Here is a 24107-nt window from a genome sequence, read left to right as displayed (position 1 = left end):
AGATGTTCTGCAAAAAGATTAATCCAATTCCTGATCGCCATTCCAAATATTGATCGCGTTTATTGATCCAACGTTATAGCACCAAAACACATAATCGACGCCGCTCCGAGCCTCCCCAGTAAATGTGGTAACAGCTACTGCTTGCCCGAGAAGGGAAACCCCGGGAACGGAATTTTTTTCTGATGCAGTCACACCCAATCCAATGATGTGCAATACCATCCGGGAGACGATAGGCGGCGGTATTTGGCCTTTTCGAGCTCAGACCCATTCCCAATGATAACGTCAGGCTGGATGGATGAAAAATTTATGGATATTGCTAATAAAAGAAATAACGATTAAAACCCGAGTTTTCTCTGGTTCTCTCGGGTCTTGGCACTCAACGCATGGCGAGTTAACCCAACTAATCTTGTGGTTGGCACTGAATGGGTTAAAATATATCACGATAATTATCGTTATCGTTTTATCGCCCAGCCCTATATAAGCTACTACACTATCACAATATCTGCAAAGGTATGGAAAACCACATATTACATAATCACGCCAATGTTCCTTGTGTTGGATTGAATGATAGCTCTGCAGTAAACACAAAATAAATGTCCTAGACAAAAGAATTAATTAAATAAAAACATGCAAATGTGCTTGAAGCAAGTAAAATAATCTGCCAGTACAGTAGGCAAATTTGGCTTGGCAAGATTTCTTGAAATAATTATAATAATACAAATAAAATAAAAAGATCTCTAGGGTTCTTTCTCCTGATTGTATAGATTGGGAACAGGATAACAGAAAATGTATTTTGTGTTTACTGCAGAGTGGAAAGAAAGGGAGACCCATGTTACTGACAAAATCCTAGGGGAAACACTGAACACTGGCTGTCAGAATGTAGAGCTATTCAACACTTATTTTAACAAAGAAATATCAATTACAGCACCTTTAACTTAAGTTAACAAAATTGTGTATCAAGATTCATTTCCAGTCCATAAAAAATAAAAAAAAAAAAACAATAAAATCACAGATAGACAAATACATCTGGCCAGAATATATTCAGAGGGTCTATTTTCTATATCACGATATCTGGTTGCATGTTGGATAATCCAGTCGATGTTCTTATTAGACTGCGTGGTAATTGACAATATTTACACATGATATGAGAGCAAAATGGCCGCCATATGAATATGGTCGATGCAAAGTGTGACACAGCATAGGGCTGGGCGATATGGCCAAAAACGTTATCGCGATAAAATAAAATAATTTTCATATCACTCGATATCGATAATTATCGTCGATATAATTTCTGTCAAGTTTAATTAACTTCTTATGCCCGGCGCCGTTCTTCTACGCAGTAAACACGGCCCAGTGCATAGATTATTATATTCCACCAGGGGGCAACCTACCGCCACTGGATCATATGAATTATAAGAATGGAACTAACAGTTAGCCAGAGCAAGCGGTGTATCCCACGACAATGTACTAACTATCACCCTAAAATACTCCGTTACGCCCCAATACATTGCAACGACGTCCACCGCATACGCCACACTTAGGGCTGACCTTCGAAGCTTTTTTTGGCAATCGAAGCTTCGGGGCCGAGCTTCGATTTTAATTCGAAGCTTCGAAGAGAGAAAAAAAAAAATTATCTTATGTTGTGGGACTTGTACAGCACTTTCGTAAACGTTGTTGTTTTTAAATGTGCTCTATAAATAAAGTGGGTTGGATTAATTAATTAAGTAGCCCCTTTCGTGACTGACGCATCCAACAAGGTTTCACTCGGCTGTGTGATTTAATTCAAGGTGGATCGCTGTTGTCGTTTGAACAACTTCAGATTTCATGGGAACTACCAATCCCCCAAATCAAGAATGTTTAAGATGAATGAAGTAAGATTTAGATTATTTGAAATATGGCCTGTGTAGACTAAACTATGCACAGAATTATGTCAGTCTACAAGGTCCGGATTCTACATGGTCCGGCAATGTAGACCTTGTAGACTCCACTACAGACCAATTATCAGTGAATGTTCATGCATTTTTAAGAAGGGCAACTTCCACAAAAAAACAAAGAACTCACCAAAACATCTCAGTAGCACCTTATCTAAATGTTATATTTCATATATGGAGATTCATATTTATTTATGTATTGCATGCATTTCTACATTTTATTTCCTATTTTGTTTATTCATCCCAGTATCTTTCTTTCTTATGTGTGGAATTCTACAAGGTGCGCGCACACACACACACACACACCTACACACACTTACATTTAGTCATTTAGCTGACGCTTTTATCCAAAGCGACTTACAAGTTCTGTACGACAAGACAGCAAGAAGGGTACAACTCTATCAGCTGAGTAACAATGTTCATCAAAGTGTTGCGTGTTACAGTGTAGGTTAGTTTATTAGGACAAGTGCATGACAGTAAGGTTAGTCACGGTTAGATTTTTTTTTTTTTTTTTTTTTATCATTTCAGATAATGGTTGAAGAAGTGAGTCTTTAGTCGACGGCGAAAGATTGGACGGGATTCGGCTGTCCTAACTGGGATGGGTAGTTCACACACACACACACACACACACACACACACACACACACACACACACACAAATCGAAGTAAAAAAAAAAAAAAACGTGAAAAAAAAATCTGATTTTTTTTTTTTTTTACTTCGATTTTTTTTTACTGTTCGAAGCTTGTGCCATCGAATCGAACGTTCGAAGCTTCGAAGCATTTAAGACAGCCCTAGCCACACTACTCTAACCGTTACCCTCAGAATTCACGCCACACACCCACTCCGCACGTAAACTATAAAATAGCGGCGTGAAAGCTAATGATCCTAGCCAGCCTTGTTTACTACCCAGACTCCCAGAGGTGCACCACGGGTCTCTTTCGCTGTCGCCATCTCCTTCACTGATTGGTTGTTAGTGCGCATGTGCTGATATCAAAGCTTGGGAAATCAATATATCGAAACTTTGCGTTTCATGTTTATTTCGAGGAAATAATTTATCGCGATAGTTATCATTATCGTTTTATCGCCCAGCCCTAACACAGCATCAAACTGATTTAAATTGATGTCATCAAATGTTTCAGAAATCGGGGCGGCTAGGTGGTGTAGTGGGCAAGGCGCTCGCCACCAATGCAGGAGACGCTGGGTTCGAGCCCAGCTCTCCGCATTGCTATCAGCTTGGCAGGTCGTTCATACTAGGGCTGAGCGATATAACGATAACGATAAATATCGCGATATATTTTAATAATCGATATCGAATATCGAAAAAAAAAAATTAAAAAATCGTTTTTTTTCTTTTAATATTTTTTTTTTTTTTTTGTGACCTGCAACAGGGCAGTTTTAAAACCAGAGACAGTGGACAGACTTGTCTTTCTTGCCTGCAACTTAAAGTAATGGCTTTGCTTGTCCAAATGACAATACTGACCAAATTGAGATTTATTTTTCTCTTGTCCATTTATTTTGTTTGCTTTCTGATTTAAAATACAGTTTGAAACCGGGCGGCTAGGTGGTGTAGTGGGCAAGGCACTCGCCACCAGTGTGGAGACGCTAGGATTCGCGTGTTCGAATCCAGCTCTCCACATTGTTTTTCAGTTTGGCTGGTCGTCCGCAGTAATACACATTGGCCGTATTACGGGGAGGGAAAACTGAAGGGTGGGGATCGAACGTTGTGAACAAGCGACTCCTACAAGTCGGTTGGTGCGCCTGCGCAGTAGAATCAGGAAGTGTCGGGGGCAGCGTGAGCCTCCCACGCGTTACTCCTCGACACTGAGAGATCGAGCTGCGCAGGTGAAAAGATGCGACTGCTGTTACCTCAAGTACCGGAGGGGACTTGTGCTATGTATGACTTAGTCCACATTGCAGCCGGCTTGTGGGAGGCAAGAAACAGCGTTCGTGACAGGGGAGGGTTGAATTGGATGATACGAAAATTGGGATGGGAGAAAATATGGAAAAAATGGGAGAAAAAGTGGATCCAAAAAAAAAATACAGTTTGAAACCGTCTGTACACAGTAGGCTATGTGTGCTAGCAGAACTAGACTCCAGTCACGAGTCACGGTGCACATGTGCGGTGGTTTGTCCACCAAAAAAGCGCCAAAAGATAGAAAAGAAACTAGCAGAGCCAGAACTGTTCAACTCCCCCGGAGCCACAGCCAGTAGAGAAGCCAGTTTACTTTCACTTTTAAACCAGCTGCAGCCTGAGAACTGGAGTGTGAGGGGATGTAACACTAAAGATGGCGGCAATGACAAAGAATTGCTGCAAAATAAACATACATCTGTTGTTACATTTTTTTTTCTTTTTTTTTTTAATACTTATAACAATTCGATAATTATCGATATCGAGAAATATGATAACATTATCATATGGTTATCGTGATATGATTTTTTTCCATATCACCCAGCCCTAGTTCATACTAATACAATTGGCAGTGTTAGGGGTGGGAAAGCTGATGGGTGGGGATCGGACGTTGTGGACAGCGACTCCTACAAGTCGGTTGGTGCGCCTGCGCAGCAGAATCAGGAAGCGACGGGGGCGGCGTGTCCCTCCCACGCAGACCCCCGCCGCTGAGAGATCGCACTGTGCAGGTGAAAAGATGCGACGGCTGCTTCCTCGAGTACCGGAGGGGACACGTGATGTAAGGCTTCGTCCACATTGCAGCCGGCTTGTGGGAGGCATGGCCAACAGTGTTCGAGACAGGGGAGGGTAGAATTGGACGATACGAAATTGGGATGGGAGAAAAAATAGAAAAATAGGAGGAAAAAAGTAGATCAAAATTTTATTTCTTCAGAAATCATCTTGTGAGAAATCTGCAATCATATGTGCTTTCCATTATAAATGGTCAATAAATAGTGTATCATGAATGATTGACAATATAAAAAAAACATGATATAATAATCCAGATATCCATCCTTCGGATGAGACGCTAAACAGAGGTCCTGACTGAATCTCGATCGTTAAAGAACCCAGGACGCCTGTCGCAAAGAGTAGGGGGTTCCTTGACCTTCCTGGGAACATTCCCAATCAGGTCTCGTGACATCAAGGCCAACTAATCATCCCTTCCCCTTAATTGGCCGATATCAATCCCTGTCTCCTGAGCCGTTCAGCCATTGTGTAGTGTGATGTGTGCCGGGTGCCAGTGTATGGCAGCCATTGAGCCTGCGTAGCCGAAGGTTGGGTGCTACCAGTGGTGGTGAAGGAGGAAATTTCTACCCTACATTGTGGAGAGTGCTTTGAGTGCCTAGAAAAGCGCTAATAAATTTTATTAATTATTAATTATTATTATATACTATAAACAATAAATATCACTAGGACCACGTCAAGTTGGCCACAAACGTACTTAAGATAATAGACGAATTTGGTAAACTTTCAGGCTTCAAATTCAACTGGCCCAAGTCTGCATGCCTTCCCCATAACACTTTCAGTGCCAGCAGGGGGCGCACGATTTAGTGCTTGAATGCCCAGCATCCACTTCAATGTTAGCGTTAATAACGCCTAATCTATGTTTTAAATTATGGCTATGTGTCTAATCTGCCCGTCGCTTATCAATGACTCATTTTCCAGTCAACATTGTCGAAGCGGATTGTTTTTTTATCGGTTAATTTTCGTTTTATAGCATTTTGAAAAGCCCTTGTTTTCAAGGAAAATAAAAAGATTCCGTGATAAACGCCCTGTACTGGAATATTCTAGAACGTTGTCATTTTTCGGCCTATTTATGAATCGTTTTCAAATAAACGCTAGATTATCGATAGTATATTGTGTACGTATGCACGCTATATAGGCGATCTGAAAAATCGATTCTCCGATTTCCTCAAAGCCATCGCCCACACACACAGCGCACACATAGGGCGAACGCTGAGAGCTCAGCGAATACAACTCTGATTATCCAAAGACTTGTAAAATAGATTCCTTACCTGTGAGGGGATGTAACACTAAAGATGGCGGCAATGACAAAGAATTGCTGCAAAATAAACATACATCTGTTGTTACATTTTTTTTTCTTTTTTTTTTTATACTTATAACAATTCGATAATTATCGATATCGAGAAATAAAATAAAATTATCATATCGTTATCGCGATATGATTTTTTTCCATATCGCCCAGCCCTAATCCAACGCTACATACTGTAAACACATATTCCACGCTGTTCTGATGGTCCACAATGAATCCGATCGGCTCGGGGTACATGCCTGAAAAGTAAAATGTGGATTCCGGATTTTTTTTTCTCATCCATTTTCATTGAGTCCATTCCAAAAGGGTGCATTACCATCTGGGAGACGATAGGGGGCGGTTTTTTCACATCTGAGCTCCTGATGGGGCTGGTTTACCAACGGGAGACTCCGTTGATGAAATATGAATTCAGAGCGCTAATAAAAAAAGAACACGCTAATTGTTGTGGTGGGCATTCAGGGGGCGGGCTGATCACGTGGTGGGCTCTCAAAGTGTTAACACAATGGCCGACAAAAACGAGTTAACTCGTTATAGCCCGCCAATCGAAATCTGCCAACAAACGATTTAACTCGTTATTGGATCGTTATTTCTTTTATTCGCCATTTCCATTCATAATTCATCCTGCTATGCTGTAGGACTGTGTGGCACTCTGAGACCGCAACGGTCCGATACCGCCGCCTAATGCCTTGCGCTATTGCACTCCATTTGAAAAGATGTGGTATGTTTTCTAGGCCGAGCTGCAGCGTGCAGGCGGGGTCTAAACACTCCAGCAAGACAAGCGCTTATAGGGATGGCATCGACGAGGGTCCCCGCCCCCCCCGTTCATTTTCTTTGGTGGATAACGTTGGACAGACTATCGCGATCAGTATTTGGAATGGCGATCAGATCATTGGATTATTCTTTTTGCAGTACATCATAGACAAGATAAGGACTATAATTATCAATTTTGCATTGATCCGATAATTTTCCCCCGCGATCGCAGCATGCGTCTGTGGTGTGTGTATGGGCCGTGCCCCGTTGGTTGGGATCAAAGCACAGAGGGCAGGCCTCCCCCCCCCCCCCTTTCATGCATCGATGATTAAACATAATACCGATAATATATATGTGATTTCAAAACAGTAGCGTGCCGTGTACAGGCGAGAAATTACAACGTTTTTAGTGAATTGCACGTATTGCTGCATAGCGTTGTTTCCTGGGATTACACAGAATCACTCTAGAACTATACTCATATTCACCACGGTATAAAACGGAAATGTATGGATGAAAATTGTTTCTGTTTTTTGCATGTTGACCGGAAGAAACTCACTGACAATCGACGTTATTAGATCCATAGCTATAATATTTAATATAGTTTTAGCACTACAAACACCGGCATCTACCCCCATAGCATTACAGCGCTGGCACAAACCATACGCCCACAGCGACCTCTGGCGCCGTCCAATGTGTTAATGAGTCCCAGCGGACATCCCCATAGTTTTTTATAAAACATTTTGTTCTCACTTTTTCTGTATTTTTGCTCCCATCCCAATTTAGTCGTTATGCCAATTCCCTTCCTGGTTAGCCTAGGGAGGGTGTAGAACTACCACATGCCTCCTCCGATACATGTGGAGTCAGCCAGCCGCTTCTTTTCACCCGACAGCGAGGACTCTCACTGGGGGAATGTAACACGTGCGGAGGTTCTCGCTATTTCCCCCCGATCCCCTCCCTGCTGAACAGGCGCCCCGACCGACCAGTAGGAACCGCAGTTTACAACGACCAGGACACATACCCCGCCGGCTTCCCAACCCGCTAACATTGCCAATTATGTTAGTAGGGACGACTGACCAAGCCGGAGGTACCGCTGACAGCTGGATTCGATCCCAGAGTCTCTGCGGTGATAGGCGAGTGCATTCTCCACTGCGCTACCCAGCCGCCCGACATCCCCATAGTTGAACATTTCAAATACCTCGGCATCGAAAATGTTCCCACCCTAAATCAAACTGTTAGGCACAATTATACAGGCACATACAATTAAATACTTCAGGATCTCAATAGATGGTTGAGCCTCCCCAACTCACTACAGGCCGAGCATCAATTATCAAAATTAACATATTGCCCAGAATAAACTTTATTAGTTCAACCGACTAATGACGCAAACTACAATCTACAATATCTAAATTCGTTTGTAACAAGAGGCAGAGAATCAAAAGAACCACTGCTCAGCGCAGGAAACAGGATGGGGGTCTAGCAATACCGGATCTTTTAAATTATATTTCTGGTCCTTCTCACTGAGGCCCTTAATTAACTGGTTTGACCCAGAGGTTGCCGTGTCGTGGCGTGCCTTGGAGGAAGCAACAGTCCCCCCACTAAGACTACAGGATGTAATCTATTCCAACACCTCGATAAATAAATGGCAATTACGATTTGGTCCCATCATCTCCCATGTGGTGCAGACGTGGTGTACTGCACAGATGTCAAGTTTTTTGCCACCGATAGTCTATGAGCTATATCGGCCGATACCGATCGTTTTTGGTTTTGTTATAGCAGCTGGCAGTATTATACTGTAGGTGTAGGTCTAACAGGCACTCATATTAATTAACAGGAACAATTTAAATAAATAGCATTAGTTGGAGAAGGTGTAGTGGCCACTTGTCATTCCCTAATGAATTGAAAAAAGAAGTTGTGGATGTTGACAGAGTTGAATGTCCAGGCTGCAGCTGATGTAGTTTGTAAGGTTTATTGTCCAAAGAAAATTATGCTTGAGAACAGAACAGTTTGCTAGAGCCATATGAAATCCGTTTTATTTTTTTCCAAATTCCATTTTATTTTTTTCCAAATTCCGTTTTTTCCGTTTTAATATTTCAGAATTCTGTATTTTGCTTTGTACGCTCATTTTACCATCAGAAATAGTGTCTAATAAGTGGGAATGAATAAATGTCCACAATTTAATAAGATATAACAGTCCATTTAATAGGGCTGTCTTAAATACTTCGAAGCTTCGAAGCTTCGTTCGATGGGCATGGGATTATATGAAAATAAAATTCGATTAAAAAAAAAAAAATCTATATATTTTTGCAAAATCAACTCTGCCTCTGTTTGTTAACTACAACAAGCAATGCTGTTTGTTATTTAAGATGAGGTCGGACTCGGCACTGACAGCTTTGTGTTCATTGTGCTGCTTTTATAAAGCCTCAAATGACGACTTACAATATTTCATGAAAGCAGTGTTTTGTTTGTCTAAGATTTAAAAAGGTTTAAACTGTACAGCACTGACAAAGTTGAACAAAGTGCTGTACAAGTCCCACAACATAAAAAAAAAAAAAAAGTAAAAAAAAAAAAAAATTATAGTTGATTCCATTTTTATTGCTCAATTCCGCGATTCCGTCCGCGATTCCGTGATCGCGGATTCCATATGGCTCTACAGTTTGCGTCTTCCCTATTGCTCTGGTAGGAAAAACGTTCTCTCAGCATGTGCATAACATTACTTGTCCAATTGGTGGTAGTGAACGTATTGTAGAGATCCGTCATGCAGTAATGTCAGATACTTTATTAATCCCCTTGGGGAAATTCAGGGTATCTCGCAGCTCACATAGTATATATTAATATATATATATATATTAATATATATTAATAATATATAATATAATATATATAATAATATAATATAATATAATATATATATTATGTATGTATATAATATGTATATAATATATCAATATTAAATATGAGCGTGATTAGATAAAATAGATAAAAGCAGGTGTGTAAAAACAGGTGTAATGAAGGAAGAATGAAGAGAGGTTGTATTCGTATATGGTGGTTTAATTCCAGCTCAATATGAGTTTTAAAGGTTAATACATTACTTCCCTTGTAATGCACAACACAGCTACCTGCTAATACGCTTGCTGCACGACGTCAACCTAATATCCGGTCCGTCCTCCCATATCTCCTGGGGGGAAACAACACCCCCAGCGACACAAAACCCCAGAACATTACAGTATAGCTTATATTACCTGAACGGTCTTGTCTTGTGTGGGGTGCTAAGCGATTGTCGTTGAGCGACAGCCGACTGCATCGCCAGGCAACGTCGCTCGCCCGCCGTGTGCTTTGGACTTATGGGTTAGCGGGGTTCAATCAGAGCCTCAATGTGTGAGAATAGTCCGTCGTCTCGAATACACTTTGCACTCGCTCTCATGCTCACTCACACGCTCTCTCCCTCTCGCTTGCGCACACGCTCTCTCTCTCTCTCTCTCTCACACACTCGCTCTCTCATTCCATCTCCGCTAAGAATTGAATCATGTTTTTCACGCATGTCATCGATCGGTTTTCGCAATCGGCGAGTAGAAAGCATTATCGGAATTCCCCAATCTCATATTTATACTGAATATCGGCCGATACCGATCGCTGGCCGATCGATCGGGGCATCGCCAACCTCGACTCCCCAATATTTCATAGCCAACAATTACTTATTGGTCATAAACCCATTAACAACTCTCAATGGGAGAGGAGAGGAAAGGAATCCACACCCTGGGGGATGTTTACGATAGGTCCGGCCTTCGCTCGTTTCAGGACACGAGCGTTTTATGACCTTCCCGGCGCCTCCTTTTTCTTTTATTTACAACTGAGGGCGGCACTCAGGGCACATGGGGTCCGATGGGGTCAGCCACTACATCGACACCCCTTCTTAGACTCATCGGAGACAGAACAACCTCAAGGGGCTTTGTTTCAGACTTTTATACACTCTTACTCGAATCCACATACAAGAACCTCCCCTTAGATATAATCTGGGAATTCTGGAAAGATATTCCAGAACTGGATCCTGAGTTTGATTGGGCCTAACAAAATTAATAGTTGGTTTCAGGTTGGTTGTCAGTTTGGCCATGGATGGGTAGGTAGGGAATTTATTTTATTTTATTTTTTTATTTTATTCTTTCCCACGGCGACTATGGATAGGGCCTAACAAAATTAATAGTTGGTTTCAGGTTGGTTGTCAGTTTGGCCATGGGTAGGTAGGGAATTTATTTTATTTTATTTTTTTATTTTATTCTTTCCCACGGCGACTATGGATAGGGAATTTCTTTATTTAATTAAAATGTTCACAACAACATGGATGCATGTACTCTGCCAGCATGTTTAATATCCATAATACTAAATGTTTGACTAAGATTTATATGAAACTTGATTCTATATAAAAAAAAAAAAAAAAAAAAAATCTGATTTTTCTTTTTTTATATATATAATTTTTTTTTAAAACTCATAAAATATATTGGGTCGCACCTAAATCGGCAGGGTCGGTCGGCAACCTGAAACCAACTATTAATTTCGTTAGGCCTAGGGCAAAGTAAAATATATTGTTGGTTTCCTGTTGGTTGTCAGTTTGGCCATGGGTAGGTAGGGAATTTATTTTATTTAATTTTTTTATTTTATTCTTTCCCACAGCGACTATGGATAGGGAATTTCTTTATTTAATTAAAATGTTCACAACAACATGGATGCATGTACTCTGCCTGCATGTTTAATATACATAATACTAAATGTTTGACTAAGATTTCTATGAAACTTTATTCTATAAAAAAATCTGATCTTTTTTTCTTTTCTTTTTTTTTTATATTTTTTTTTTTAAAACTCATAAAATATATTGGGTCGCACCTAAATCGGCAGGGTCGGTCGGCAACCTGAAACCAACTATTAATTTTGTTAGGCCTTGGGGAGATGTCTGGACTAATATTACACTGGCCTACCATAACCCCAATCACCAACAATACACTTTGTATATTCATAGATAGAACATATCTCACCCCCTAGGAAATTATGTATGATGGGCATCTTGGCTGACTCCCGGTGCATCCTATGTGCCCTGGGGGCGTGAATATTAAAGGCAACCAACTTGTGTTCAGCTTTTCGTTCAGCGTTTCTCTGATTGGCCACACGGCCAATCAATCAATCCACTAGCACACGCCCTCGCGCAAAGAGAGACGCGGCAAAAGCGCTGGTCGAACCAGCGGTGTTCTGTTGTGTGACTGTACTAAACACTTCCACCACATGACCGACATTTGACATACAGTACACCTCCTATCTATGTTGGGATTATGTTTGGTCATGACAAAACAATAAAAATCGCTACTGTTAGTAAGCTGCCACCACCCACTTCAATGACAGAGCTCTCATATTTGCACATAGTTTATGCATTCGCAAAATATGAGAGCTCTGTCATTGAAGGGCTTCGTTCTACAACGGAGGAACGGCCGCTGCTGCTGGAGCTGGACCGAGTAGAGCCGGCGGCGGTGCACGGAAGCCGGCGACAAACCACCGCATCGCCCCGCTGACGTTAAAAACGCGAAATAACGTTACTGATGTACAGTGACACCCAGAGTTTCTAGTTACAGTAGTGACGCGTGACTCGAGATAGTCCTAACACTGTAACAGTGTTTATTATTAAGAGTCAGATAGTCCTAACAGTGTTTATAGTCCTAACAGTGTTTATTAGTAAGAGTCAGATAGTCCTAACACTAGTTTATTATTAGGAGTCAGATAGTCGTAACAGTGTTTATTATTGCGAGTCCTAACAGTGTTTATTATTTCATAACTGTATGGGCTTTGTTTATACATGTACAGTGACGAGTGAATCTACCGTTGGTTGTTAAAAACGCGAAACATAATAATCAGTCAGCAGCGCTCCACTGCTACCGCAGCCCAACACAACAGTGTTTATTATTTCATAACTGTATGGGCTTTGTTTATACATGTACAGTGACGAGTGAATCTACCGTTGGTTGTTAAAAACGCGAAACATAATAATCAGTCAGCAGCGCTCCACTGCTACCGCAGCCCAACACAACAGTGTTTATTATTTCATAACTGTATGGGCTTTGTTTATACATGTACAGTGACGAGTGAATCTACCGTTGGTTGTTAAAAACGCGAAACATAATAATCAGTCAGCAGCGCTCCACTGCTACCGCAGCCCAACACAACAGTGTTTATTATTTCATAACTGTATGGGCTTTGTTTATACATGTACAGTGACGAGTGAATCTACCGTTGGTTGTTAAAAACGCGAAACATAATAATCAGTCAGCAGCGCTCCACTGCTACCGCAGCCCAACACAAGTGCGTTGGAACAGCAGCCCAACACTACACAAAGTTGGTTGCCCGCGCTGCCGCGCTTGCTCTTTGGATTTCATTTGGAACGTGGGACGGCTGCGCTTGCCTGCGCGTGGGGGCGCGGCCAATCAGAGAAAAGCCGAACACAAGTTGGTTGCCTTTAATATTCACGCGCCCTGCGGGCCACTGGCACATTCCTGCGCATGGTTTGGGAATGTCGACCGGTCGCTCAATTTTGGAAGACCATAACTGCTAAGCTTTCGGACATATGTGCTTTGACAATACCACCATCCGCAACGGCACTACTCCTGAATGATATCTCCCTCTGCCGGCTCCTATACAGCAAAAAATACTAATTTTAGCGGGATTTACAGCAGCCAAAAAATGTATAGCTATGAGATGGAAACAACCCGACAAACTTACAATAATCAATTGGGCTTTAACATTCTTAGATGTAATTTATTTAGAGATCTCGGGGGGGGGGGGGGCTGAGCTACACCTGGGTATATAAGTTATATTTTACAATTTATTGATTTAATATAATTTAATTAAATTGTCATGTCTTATTCTGTCTGTTTATTATATTGTTATTATTGTTACTGTATTGTGTTGTGTCTTGTTTCGTGTGAAAAAGGAAAATAAAGAAAGATTTGATCACAGAAAAACAATAAATATCACTATATATTGCCCCTTCACCGTAATGGCAAACATTTGATAGAGGCTCTTCCACATTTATTCATCATGAAACTAAATTAGCCACATAAGCGGTATTACAATAATGTGTCATGAAGACATGACTTTGAAACCCAAAAGACCATTTGAATGAAAATATTACATCCACTGTGCTACGTATGCCCATCATGATAAGGATAACATGGTTTATGAATGGGATGAAAGGCCGGTATGAATTATGACAGCTCAGCCATGCAGACCCAGTTGGCTCTAGCATGACAGCTGAGATCAACAGATAGTGTCTGATGTTATCTGGGGGGGAGCAGGCGGGAGCCGTATATTGTTCCTCTATAGCCCAGATAAAAGGCTGTGCAGCTTTTCACAGGCTCCTATTCTGTTCATTATGCTGATAATCACCCAGGAGTGGGCTCATCTGATCTGAGCCTAAGTGAAGTCACCTGGTCTTCGTTTATGTGTTGGGCATTAGTATCACAGAGAGCGGCAATTACCCACCCCCCTCTCTTTTTTCCCTCTCTCTCTCCATCTCCTCTCATCCTCATGCCAGCAGCCCTAGCAGGTACTGATAGACCTTGATGGTTGTTGTTGAAGTGAGCAACAGGCCAGGTTGCTTATCTAAGGGCAGGTGGCAGACTAGCCCATCATATTACTGCCTCTATCTGACCACAAACACTGTTCACACAGGCTTTATAGCGCTGTCGGGTGAACCCAATTGTGAAACATGCATGTCATCTGCTACTCAAGCGAAATTCTGTGTTTTGCCATGGGCCAATTTAGCAATTCAGCAGATTGGTTTGGGTAAGTAGAATCTACTTTCGCAAAGGACCGGGGAGTGGTGAGAAACTACACTAGAATGTCCTACTTTAAATACAAAATGACCGTTATTGAAGCCACATTGTTTATTTTTGGTCCGTCAGCACTGGTTTACAAGTAGCGGTTTCCATGTTCCTCTAATAAACAAGACACTTGTATGTTTTTTTTGTTTTTCTTTTACACAAGATTACAACAAATGACCAGGAGGCATCTGTAGTGGATATAATTGTTAGGAATAACTTACTCAGTCAAGTGGCTCCGGATAATAAATGTCTTTATTAACCAGAGAAGATCAAAAGTTACAACATTGGAGAGGATATGGCTGGAGATCTCTCCTGAACCAGCTTCATCAGTCAAGTAAAAAGATCCAAATGCCCCGCTCGGGGTTGTTTAAGTATAGAATACAAAAGGGGGGAGGGGGTAAAGGAGAGGGGGATGTCTTTATGAAGAGGTTGGAGATCGCTCTTAATATATATATATATATATATATATATATATATATATATATATATAATTAAAAGGAACACTCCAACATTGTAGAAAATACACTTGTTTGCTATCTTCCCCAGAGTCAGACAAGAGGATTGTTATCAGTTTCATGTCTGTGTGTCCAGTAGCCCCAGAGAGAGGTCCAGGTGCTGCTAGCCTGGCCTAGCACAAGGACTGGAAGCAGTAGGGAGAAGCTAGCCTAGCTCTGTCAAAAGGGAAGAAATGCAACTTCCAATAACTCCAATACTGACACACAAAATGTATATCAATCTTCTCGTCTGACTCTGGGGAAGATGACAAAAATGTTGGGAGTGTTCCTTTAACACTTTGGACACCACAGCGATATGCATGATGTGTTGTTAAAAGGCAGGTCACGCTCTAAAATATAGGAATACGTGGCGGTGTTTGCAGGGCTATAACTATATTCTATATTATAGCTATGGATACAATACTATGGCCCATTTGACATCGACTATCTATCGTTCAATATGTGTTAAAGGTCCCATGCATTATAAATGTCATTTTTCAGTCTCTAGCATTGTATTATAGTAATAGGAGTTCGTATCAATGTGTTTTAGGGTCTAAATACCATATTGGCGGATTGCTCCGATTCAGCCCAGCCCCTCTCGTGCTCTAGTAAATCGGGTCATTTTGATTTGAAGTCCTGAGTCACGTCATTAGGCGCACAGTGATGCGATTGGCTCTGTGGTTGGAGCTAATGCCCGCCCCCATTCTACCTAGACTAGACAGCGAGTGGGGCTGCGGGGCCGAGAGGAAGAGAGAGCCGAGAGGGAGCCGAGAGAAAGGAAGAGAGAGGGAGGGAGGGAGAGAGAGGGGGCACTTGGGGGGGGGGGGGGGTACCTGCCGGCCACGCGCCACACGGGAGATTGAAAGAAAGAAAAGAGAAAAGTTGCCCCGTCTCATCAGCGAGAGCCGAGTGGGAGAGAAAGGAGAGAAATGAAGAGAGAAGGAGGGAGGGAGAGAGAGGGGGCACTTGGGGGGGGGGGGGGGTACCTGCCGGCCGCGCGCCACACGGGAGATTGAAAGAAAGAAAAGAAAAAAGTTGCCCCGTCTCATCAGCGAGAGCCGAGTGGGAGAGAAAGGAGAGAAAGGAAGAGAGAAGGAGGGAGGGAGAGAGAGGGGGCACTTGGGGGGGGGGGGGGGGGACCTGCCGCACGGAGGTCCGCGCGACACACACCTCCGAACGGGAGAGTGATAGAAAGAAAAAAAGGAAGAGGGAGGGGCTTTTCTCTCTCTCTCTCTCTCTCTCTCTCTCTCTCTCTCTCTCATGGTATAAATGATTATTTGTGTAAATAAGGTTATACGCCGACCATTAAGAAAATATATGTTAGTTTAGGAATAAGGGGCAGGTAACTATATAACTATAAGATTTATTCTTCTTCCTGCTCCTTTTGTCCATGGAATGACTATTTATGATTTTTTAATGAAGAAACTATGATTGTATTATTCCATGTGGCAAATAAAAACTCTGAACTGAACTGAACTCTCTCTCTCTTCCCCCCCCTCCCTCCCTCCCTCTACCAGTGCAGACTGTGGTCTGACTGTCACTCAAAGTGCTTATGGGCGGAGCCAGGCCATAACAGCCTGATTTCTTGAGGCTGAAAAATGATGGTTTCGAGTACTTGATTAGAAATATAAAACAATGAATTTTTTTGAAAAAAAACGTACAAATGTCTTCAATAGACTAACAGGAATTGTGTAAAGTTGCCCAAATAGTGCTAGGAATAGCAGTGCATAGCCCCTTTAAAGAAATAATTTTCTCATCCATAAATTCCCGTTTTATACCGTGGTGAATATGACTATAGTTTTAGAGTAATCCTGTCCAAAACCAGAAAACGATGCTATGCAGCAATACGTGCAATTCACTAAAATGTTTGCCATTTCTCGCCTGTACACGCTACTATTTCGAAATCACATCTATATTATCGGTATTATGTTTTGATCATGAATGCATGAAAGGGGGGGGGTCGTTTTTTGATGCTTTGATCGTCACCAACGGCATACGCTGTGGAGTAACGTTACAGACACATGTTGTGATCGAGGTGAAGTCATGATTGGCTCACAGCAGGATTGATATCATATAGCCCTTACCTTCACTAGGATGTACCCCAAAAAGAATATTCCAATTATCTGATTACGAGTCCCAGTATTAGGGCTGACCTTCGAATTTTTTTTTGGAATTCGAAGCCGAGATTCGATTTTAATTCGAAGCTTCGAGATAAAAAATTAAATTAAAAAATTAAAAATAATATATATATTTAAAAAGAAAAATTATGTTGTGGGACTTGTACAGCACTTTGTTCAACTTTGTCAGTGCTGTAAGTTTAAACCTTTTTAAATCTTAGACAAACAAAACACTGCTTTCATGAAATATTGTAAGCCGTCATTTGAGGCTTTATAAAAGCAGCACAATGAACACAAATCTGTCAGTGCCGGGGGCGCCCAAGTGGCGAACCATGTAACGCACTGCGTTGCGGCACGGCCGACCCGGGTTGGATTCCCGGACCCGGCGCCGAATGTCTTCCCCCCACTCTGTCTCCCGCTCTCCCGCTCTTCCTCTCTCTCTACTGGACTGCCCAGTAGAAAAAAGCGATAAACGCTAAAAAAAAATAAAATCTTAAATTATTTTTTTTAAATCTGTCAGTGCCGAGTCCGACCTCATCTTAGGTCGCTTTCACACAGGAGCTGTTTGGTCCGGACTATTGGACCAGAATTCGATAGTCCACTTTTTTGGGTTTGTGTGAATGCGCGTCAAACTCGGTCCGCGGACCAAACATGCGAACTCTGGTCCGCCCAAAAACATAGGTCTCGGTTCGCTTCATCGGACCAATATCTATATCTATATATCTAACTGTGCATCTTGGGTAGAAGGAAGAAAAAACACGGCTTATTATTATTATTATTACCGAGGCGCGCGGCATTCACTGCAAAACAAGCACACTGTACACATATGGGCAGAAGACCAAATAAAACAGCTACTTGTGGGCACTCATAAAAACAACGAGGTGTACAAGTTACCATGTGTACAAGGATGGTGGTAATGGGCTTCAATAGAACAATGGATCAAATGCCACGTCAAAATAAAAAACTCCACCTCCGCTGATCTGGAGTCACCCAGGGCTCGCAGTCCACACACACAGACACACACACGCGCGCGCGCACACACACAGGCTCGCAGCCACACACACACACACATTTCCACTCTCTATTGTCCAATAGACGAGCGCCATTTTCGACCGTGTGACATTGTTCAGAAAGTTTTGGTGCGCCTGACAAATTGCTGTGTGAATGCAGACGAACCAAATGATGAATGCAACAATGTTGCAACTTCACCACCAGAACTATATGTGAAAGCACCCTTAAATAACAAACAGCTACTGCCAGCAGGCACATTTAAAGAAATATAATCTGATTGATTGGGGTAATGAGGGACTTAACATTAGCCTATAGATTATGCATTTAACTTGTCGGCGAGGCTATTGAGCCGTACTGTATTGTACCCATTCTGCAATCTGTTAATAAAGTTTTCAATCAATCAATCAATGCCGTTAGAAAATCAGGATTTCTGCGATCTACGGTCTGCTGTCTTTTCAGGTGAGGCGGCCGCGCGCACAGGTTTATCCTGAGTATCAAGTCTGGTTCGAATTAACGAGACTGAATCAGCGTTCGAGGAACGGGGAAAGCCTGGATTCAAACATCGACTTAGTTGAACCTAGGGCGGGGCGATAAAACGATAACGATAACTATCGCAATAAATTATTTCCTCGAAATAAACATGAAACGTGGTCGCAAAGTTTCGATATATCGATTTTCCAAGCTTGGCTCCGTTCAGCCTCGGCTCAGCTCACTCACTAACAACAACCAACGTTACGTGATGACGTGCTTACGCACAACAGCTAACAACCAATCAGTGAAGGAGATGGCCGAGACCCGGAAGGAGGTAGGACTCACTCAACAACAAGGCTTGCTAGGCTAATTAGCTTGCACGGCGTCGTTTTATATATTTACGTGCCGAGTATGTGTGTGTTTTGAATTCTGAGGCCACGTTTATGGTAGTGTGGGATATACAGTGGACGTCGTTTCAATATATTGTGGCGGAAGAGAGTATTTTAGTGTCATATTTAGCACATTGTCATGGAATGCACCGCTTAGAACCAACAGGCTGGCTAGGATAACTAGCTTGCACGGCACTGTTTTATATATTTACGTGCCGAGTATGTGTGTGTTTTGAATTCTGAGGCCACGTTTATGGTAGTGTGGGATATACAGTGGACGTCGTTTCAATATATTGTGGCGGAAGAGAGTATTTTAGTGTCATATTTATTGTCATGAGATACTCCGCTTGTCGGCTAACGTGCGCAGACTGATGACGACATCAACTCGACTTGAGACATTCGCAGCAGCATAAGAAGTTAATTAAACTTGACAGACATTATATCGACGATAATTATCGATATAGAATTATATGAAAATAATTTTATAATTTTATCGCGATAACGTTTTTGGTCATATCGCCCAGCCCTAGTTGAACCAGGTACGGAGAATAGAGCCCAGATGTATAATAATTATCGTATTTGCACAATAAATTATGCCCTCTGTCTGTACAATCAATATTGCCAAAAGTCCCATCATGTATGATAATTTGATCTTAAGTCTCCAGCCAAACAAACTTGAATGTCATTATCACAGACCCGCTCCATTTCAGGCCAATCAGATGCGCCCACCTCTAAATACTCTCCTCCCAATCACATTGCGTGAGACAGGCTTTGTTTTCGACAGACTGACTCATGTTCATCATCACAACAAGCATTGACTCATATTGAAGAGAGTTTGTATGAGAGATACTAGCTTACTGCTGCATCCAATGTGAGAATAAAAGTAAAATGAATTAGTGCTGAACAGGAAAGTGAGGACAGGGGAGAGGAGGGCAGTCGTTGTTGGAGGAGCCATAAATACACATTATCTGAAAATACACATTACGCCTGTTTGTTCTCTTGGTTATGACTTGCAAATAGGGATGTCCCGAACAGATCGGACTGAGTCGACCGTGGCATGTTTTAATTGATCAGTAGTGAGTCAGTATTAGGGGTGGGACAATACATCGATCCAGATCGATATATCAATCTATTATCAATAATCAAATAGGATCGACGCAACGTAAAAAGATCGATTCATATTGCGATACTCTTATTTTGAAAATCCCCGCGAGTCATATCCGCCGGCGCCCAGTATTGTGAAACTCCGTGTAGACATTACAGCAGTGTTTGCGTCTGCTGTAAAGCACTACAGAGCGTCTATTTTGCGAGCCGATATAAGTCTGTGCAGTTTTTTCCCCGCAACGGGTCAAATGCATATAACAGGCGTTGCATCGTCGCCATTCCTTTATGCCAACGTCGCGTTAAATATCTAAATGAACGTCGCGTTGGCTGCTTAAAAGAAAGCTAAGCAGCTAACCGTGAGAGAGAACAGGAGAGTGAAGAGGGGACTTGGAAGGAGGAGGGGTGGGGGCTGTGGGGGACTGTGTGTGTGTGTGTGTGTGTGTCTGTGTGTGTCTGTGTGTGTGTTAAAGCTCAATATATAAAAACAAAAGTGAACAGGAGGTAGATTGTTTTTCATTTAAATGTCTGGAAGAGCTCAAAAATAAATACATCAATTGATATTTCCGTAGCCTTTTTTTAGTTGATCTAAATGTGACTGATTGTGTTAAATGGGCACATAATATCGCCTCATATCGATCGCAGGCACCTGAATTGAATCGTATCGTATCGTGGCAGACTGTGATATCGGCAAATATCGTATCGTTGTCCAAAGAATCGATATCGTATCGTATCGTGATGAAACTGATGATTCCCACCCCTAGTCAGTATATTGAGTATATTAGCCCAATCAAATTCAGATCATTTTTTGTTAAAAGAAAATGAAAACCATTAGGGGAAGGCTGTGATGTAGGCAATTTTTCTTTAAGCATAACTATTCAATTAAATGGTAAATGGTGCATATATATAGTGCTTTTATCCAAAGCGCTTTACAATTTTCATTCCTCATATTCACCCATTCACTCACACACCGACGGCGGAGGCAACCATAAAAGATGCCAACCTGCTCATCGGGAGGGGTTAAGTGTCTTGCTCAAGGACACTTTGACACGCTGCCCGAGAATCGAACCGGGAACCTTCCAATTACCAGACGACTGCTCTATCCCCCAATCCACTGTCGCCTCAATTAACAAGCATAGCATACCTACGTTGAAATGGTTTTTCACTCACTTTAATATAGGCCTACTTGAAGTGTGCACTGTGTTGCTATATTATCTAGGAAAATATAAATAACAGATCGGGACTCTGTATCGGCAGATACTCAATATTAAATTACTGGGATCAGGGGCAGAAAAACTCGATTGGACTTGCAAACGATACTTTCCCTAAAAAAACTAGAATTTTATGCCTCTGAGACAATAGTTTAACATCTCCCATCTGGCCAGGCCACACTGCTGGAACCTGTGAGTTCAGGGAGGAGTGTACCCAGGAGGCAGCAGAACATGCTAAGCATCAGCATTCGTTGTCTGGGGCAACTGCATTTGATCGGGGGTCAGAACTGGCACCCGGTGCCAGGATTCATGTGTTCATACAGTTGGGGAAAGAGGAAGACTTTGTCTTCACGGCTATGTATAGACGGGAGTGGTGCCCGAACACGGCAGCTGCACCCCAGAGAGACCGTGACACATTAACCTTCAGCCAGCTGTCCTCGGGCCTGACGCTTAAACATGAGCCCACTGCGCATGCACGCACACACACTTAATTTTGGCTACGCTCACGCCAATGCATATTTAAGGAACTCAGATGAGCATCTGCAGAATGTATTTGTTTTGAATGCCAATTCCCAAGTACATTCAAATAGTTTTAGGCCTCAGGCTGGATGCAGCGGTGTACGTATGTGTGTAAGAAAGTAAGATAGAAGCCTCTCACAGAAGTGCACACCCATTCACTGGTACCAAGATACACACACACACACATATGCACCATCTGATCTGCGCTGGCCCTCTGGGGATCAATGCTGCGTGGTTACAGCTGTTTCACGGCGGGTCAGGTTACCAGGCTGCTACCACCATCATCCCCAAGGTCCTCACCAAGGGAACGGCACAGCGTCAAACCAACACACAGCGACAAACTATCCCCAGCCATCTCTTCACCCAAAGCCAGGTACTGGTTACCACTCAGGGGCCTTTAAAGCCCTAAATCCACCACATTTCCTGGAGTAAAGGAAGACACATCAAGCAGGCAAGCTCAGGAGCTTGTGGCCAACACAGTGAAACATGCACACAGGATATTAGAGAAAGTGCTACTGAGGCTCTTCCACTCAGCTAGGTCTTGCAGCCATAAACATTTAATAGGATGCCTTTATAATGGTCATACAACCAACTGAAAGCCCTTGTGTCAACACACAAGGAATGAGCCTATCCATAACACGCCAACAATCAATATAGTTATCATCAATATGCTCCGGGTAACATTTACACCAAAGTGTACTTCCTGTTGGAGTGTGCCTTAACCAACACGACCTCCCTTCCCCTACTGTTGGTCAGCTAGCACATGAACTCTCCCCAGAACAATGTTGTCTTCCTCTAGGTCTAGGACATCCTGCCAACCTTTCACTCATTCTCAAACACATTCACTTCGCATGAGGATAGCCTCTCAGTCACACAGCAAGAATCTGGACAACGGGAGTTCTGTGAAAGCCATTGCCTCTTCTGTGACCCTTCGGCCGGCAGTCCTCCTCAACATTCGCTCCATAGGGTCATGTCCGCCACTACTGGTGGTCTACTCTATTGGACAGTTGGAAATGTCTTAAAACAGTTCTACTGAGTTTTTATGAGTTCACGGCATGGCACTGGTTGATTGATTGAAAACTTTAACAGATTGCAGAATGGGTACAGTACAGTACAACTCAATACACACAATTGTTAAGGGGATGCAGACCAGAGAAAGACTTTCGTCTCGTTTACATCAGGGTCCCCCATTTTCAATTCATAATGATGGTTGCATGGAGGAGTTCAAATAGTTGTGGAAAAAGGGAGCAGGAAAGGGGGATGATCTCTGAAATGTGGGTCAATGAACGTTGGGAACTCTCGGCTACATCTGCACAGCAGCACTGCAGAGAGGGGCTTGATCCTTTCACACAAACACAGAGACAGTGTTGTGATAAGGTTTAGTAGTGTGTCATTTGCTTTAAAAAGTTAAGACACAAATGTCCTGTCAAGCAGTGAACAACGAAGCACAGTAAATCTGAACCAAAGTAGCCCATTAAAACTGAAATGTCCAATACTGTACACAATTGGTTTGTGTTACATTTGTACTTTAGTTTGTATATTGACTATGTTGTATAGTGTTTGGCCTTTATTCTTTTACTATTTTTTCCTGTATGAAGCACAATCTCAGGGGTTGATTAATTGATTGAAAACTTTATTAACAGATTGCAGAATGGGTACAATACTGTACAGCTCAATACGATGCAGACCAGAGAAAGACTTTCGTCTTGTTTACATCAGGGTCCCCCATTTTCAATTCATCAGGAAAGGGGTTCATACAGAACGCGTTTCACTGTATTGTACATGTACCTTAATATGTGACAAATAAAACAAAACTTGAAAAGTACATGTACGTTAACATAGCAAATCGTCTGGCCGGCTACTCGCGGTTCAGCTCAATGTTTAACTGCGAGCGCTATAACCATGAATGGCGAACGGGAACAACAACCCCAATGCCAGGGTTTACAGTGCCTGTATTGTGAAGTAAACATTGCCACATTGTTACCCCATTTTGTGACAATGCAGGGTGGTCAATGTTTCTAGTATCAACGTAGCCCGTAACTAGTAGCTTTTCGTATCCAGTCACTTGGTTTTGTTGTTGTAGTTTGAAGAACCACACTGCGCTCACCAGACACGATGCGCGTTGTTCCGACCAGCGTCCCCGACCTCGGAGCTTCTCTTCAGGCCGGATGCCGTGTTTCCACCGACCGTTAAAAAAATGAATGCTTTGTTTTCTCGGTGTTTCTTGTCTCGGTGTCGCCTAAATCCGTGGGGAG

The 24107-nt window shown here is 42.3% G+C and overlaps 1 protein-coding gene across 1 annotated transcript in view; it reads right to left on the bottom strand.

Annotated features, from left to right (window-relative positions):
• The window catches only part of cdk17 (cyclin dependent kinase 17), a 75450-nt gene extending 51343 nt beyond the window's left edge, over window positions 1–24107 (bottom strand). Inside the window, exon 1 of the mRNA XM_084334300.1 lies at window positions 23960–24107. The gene's annotated coding sequence lies outside the window, so the exon portion shown is untranslated. The remainder of the gene's footprint in view (window positions 1–23959) is intronic.

Source organism: Notolepis coatsorum (assembly GCF_963971535.1).
Source record: "Notolepis coatsorum genome assembly, chromosome: 18".
Taxonomy (NCBI): Eukaryota; Metazoa; Chordata; class Actinopteri; order Aulopiformes; family Paralepididae; genus Notolepis; species Notolepis coatsorum.
This window is presented reverse-complemented; position numbering and strand designations above follow the sequence as displayed.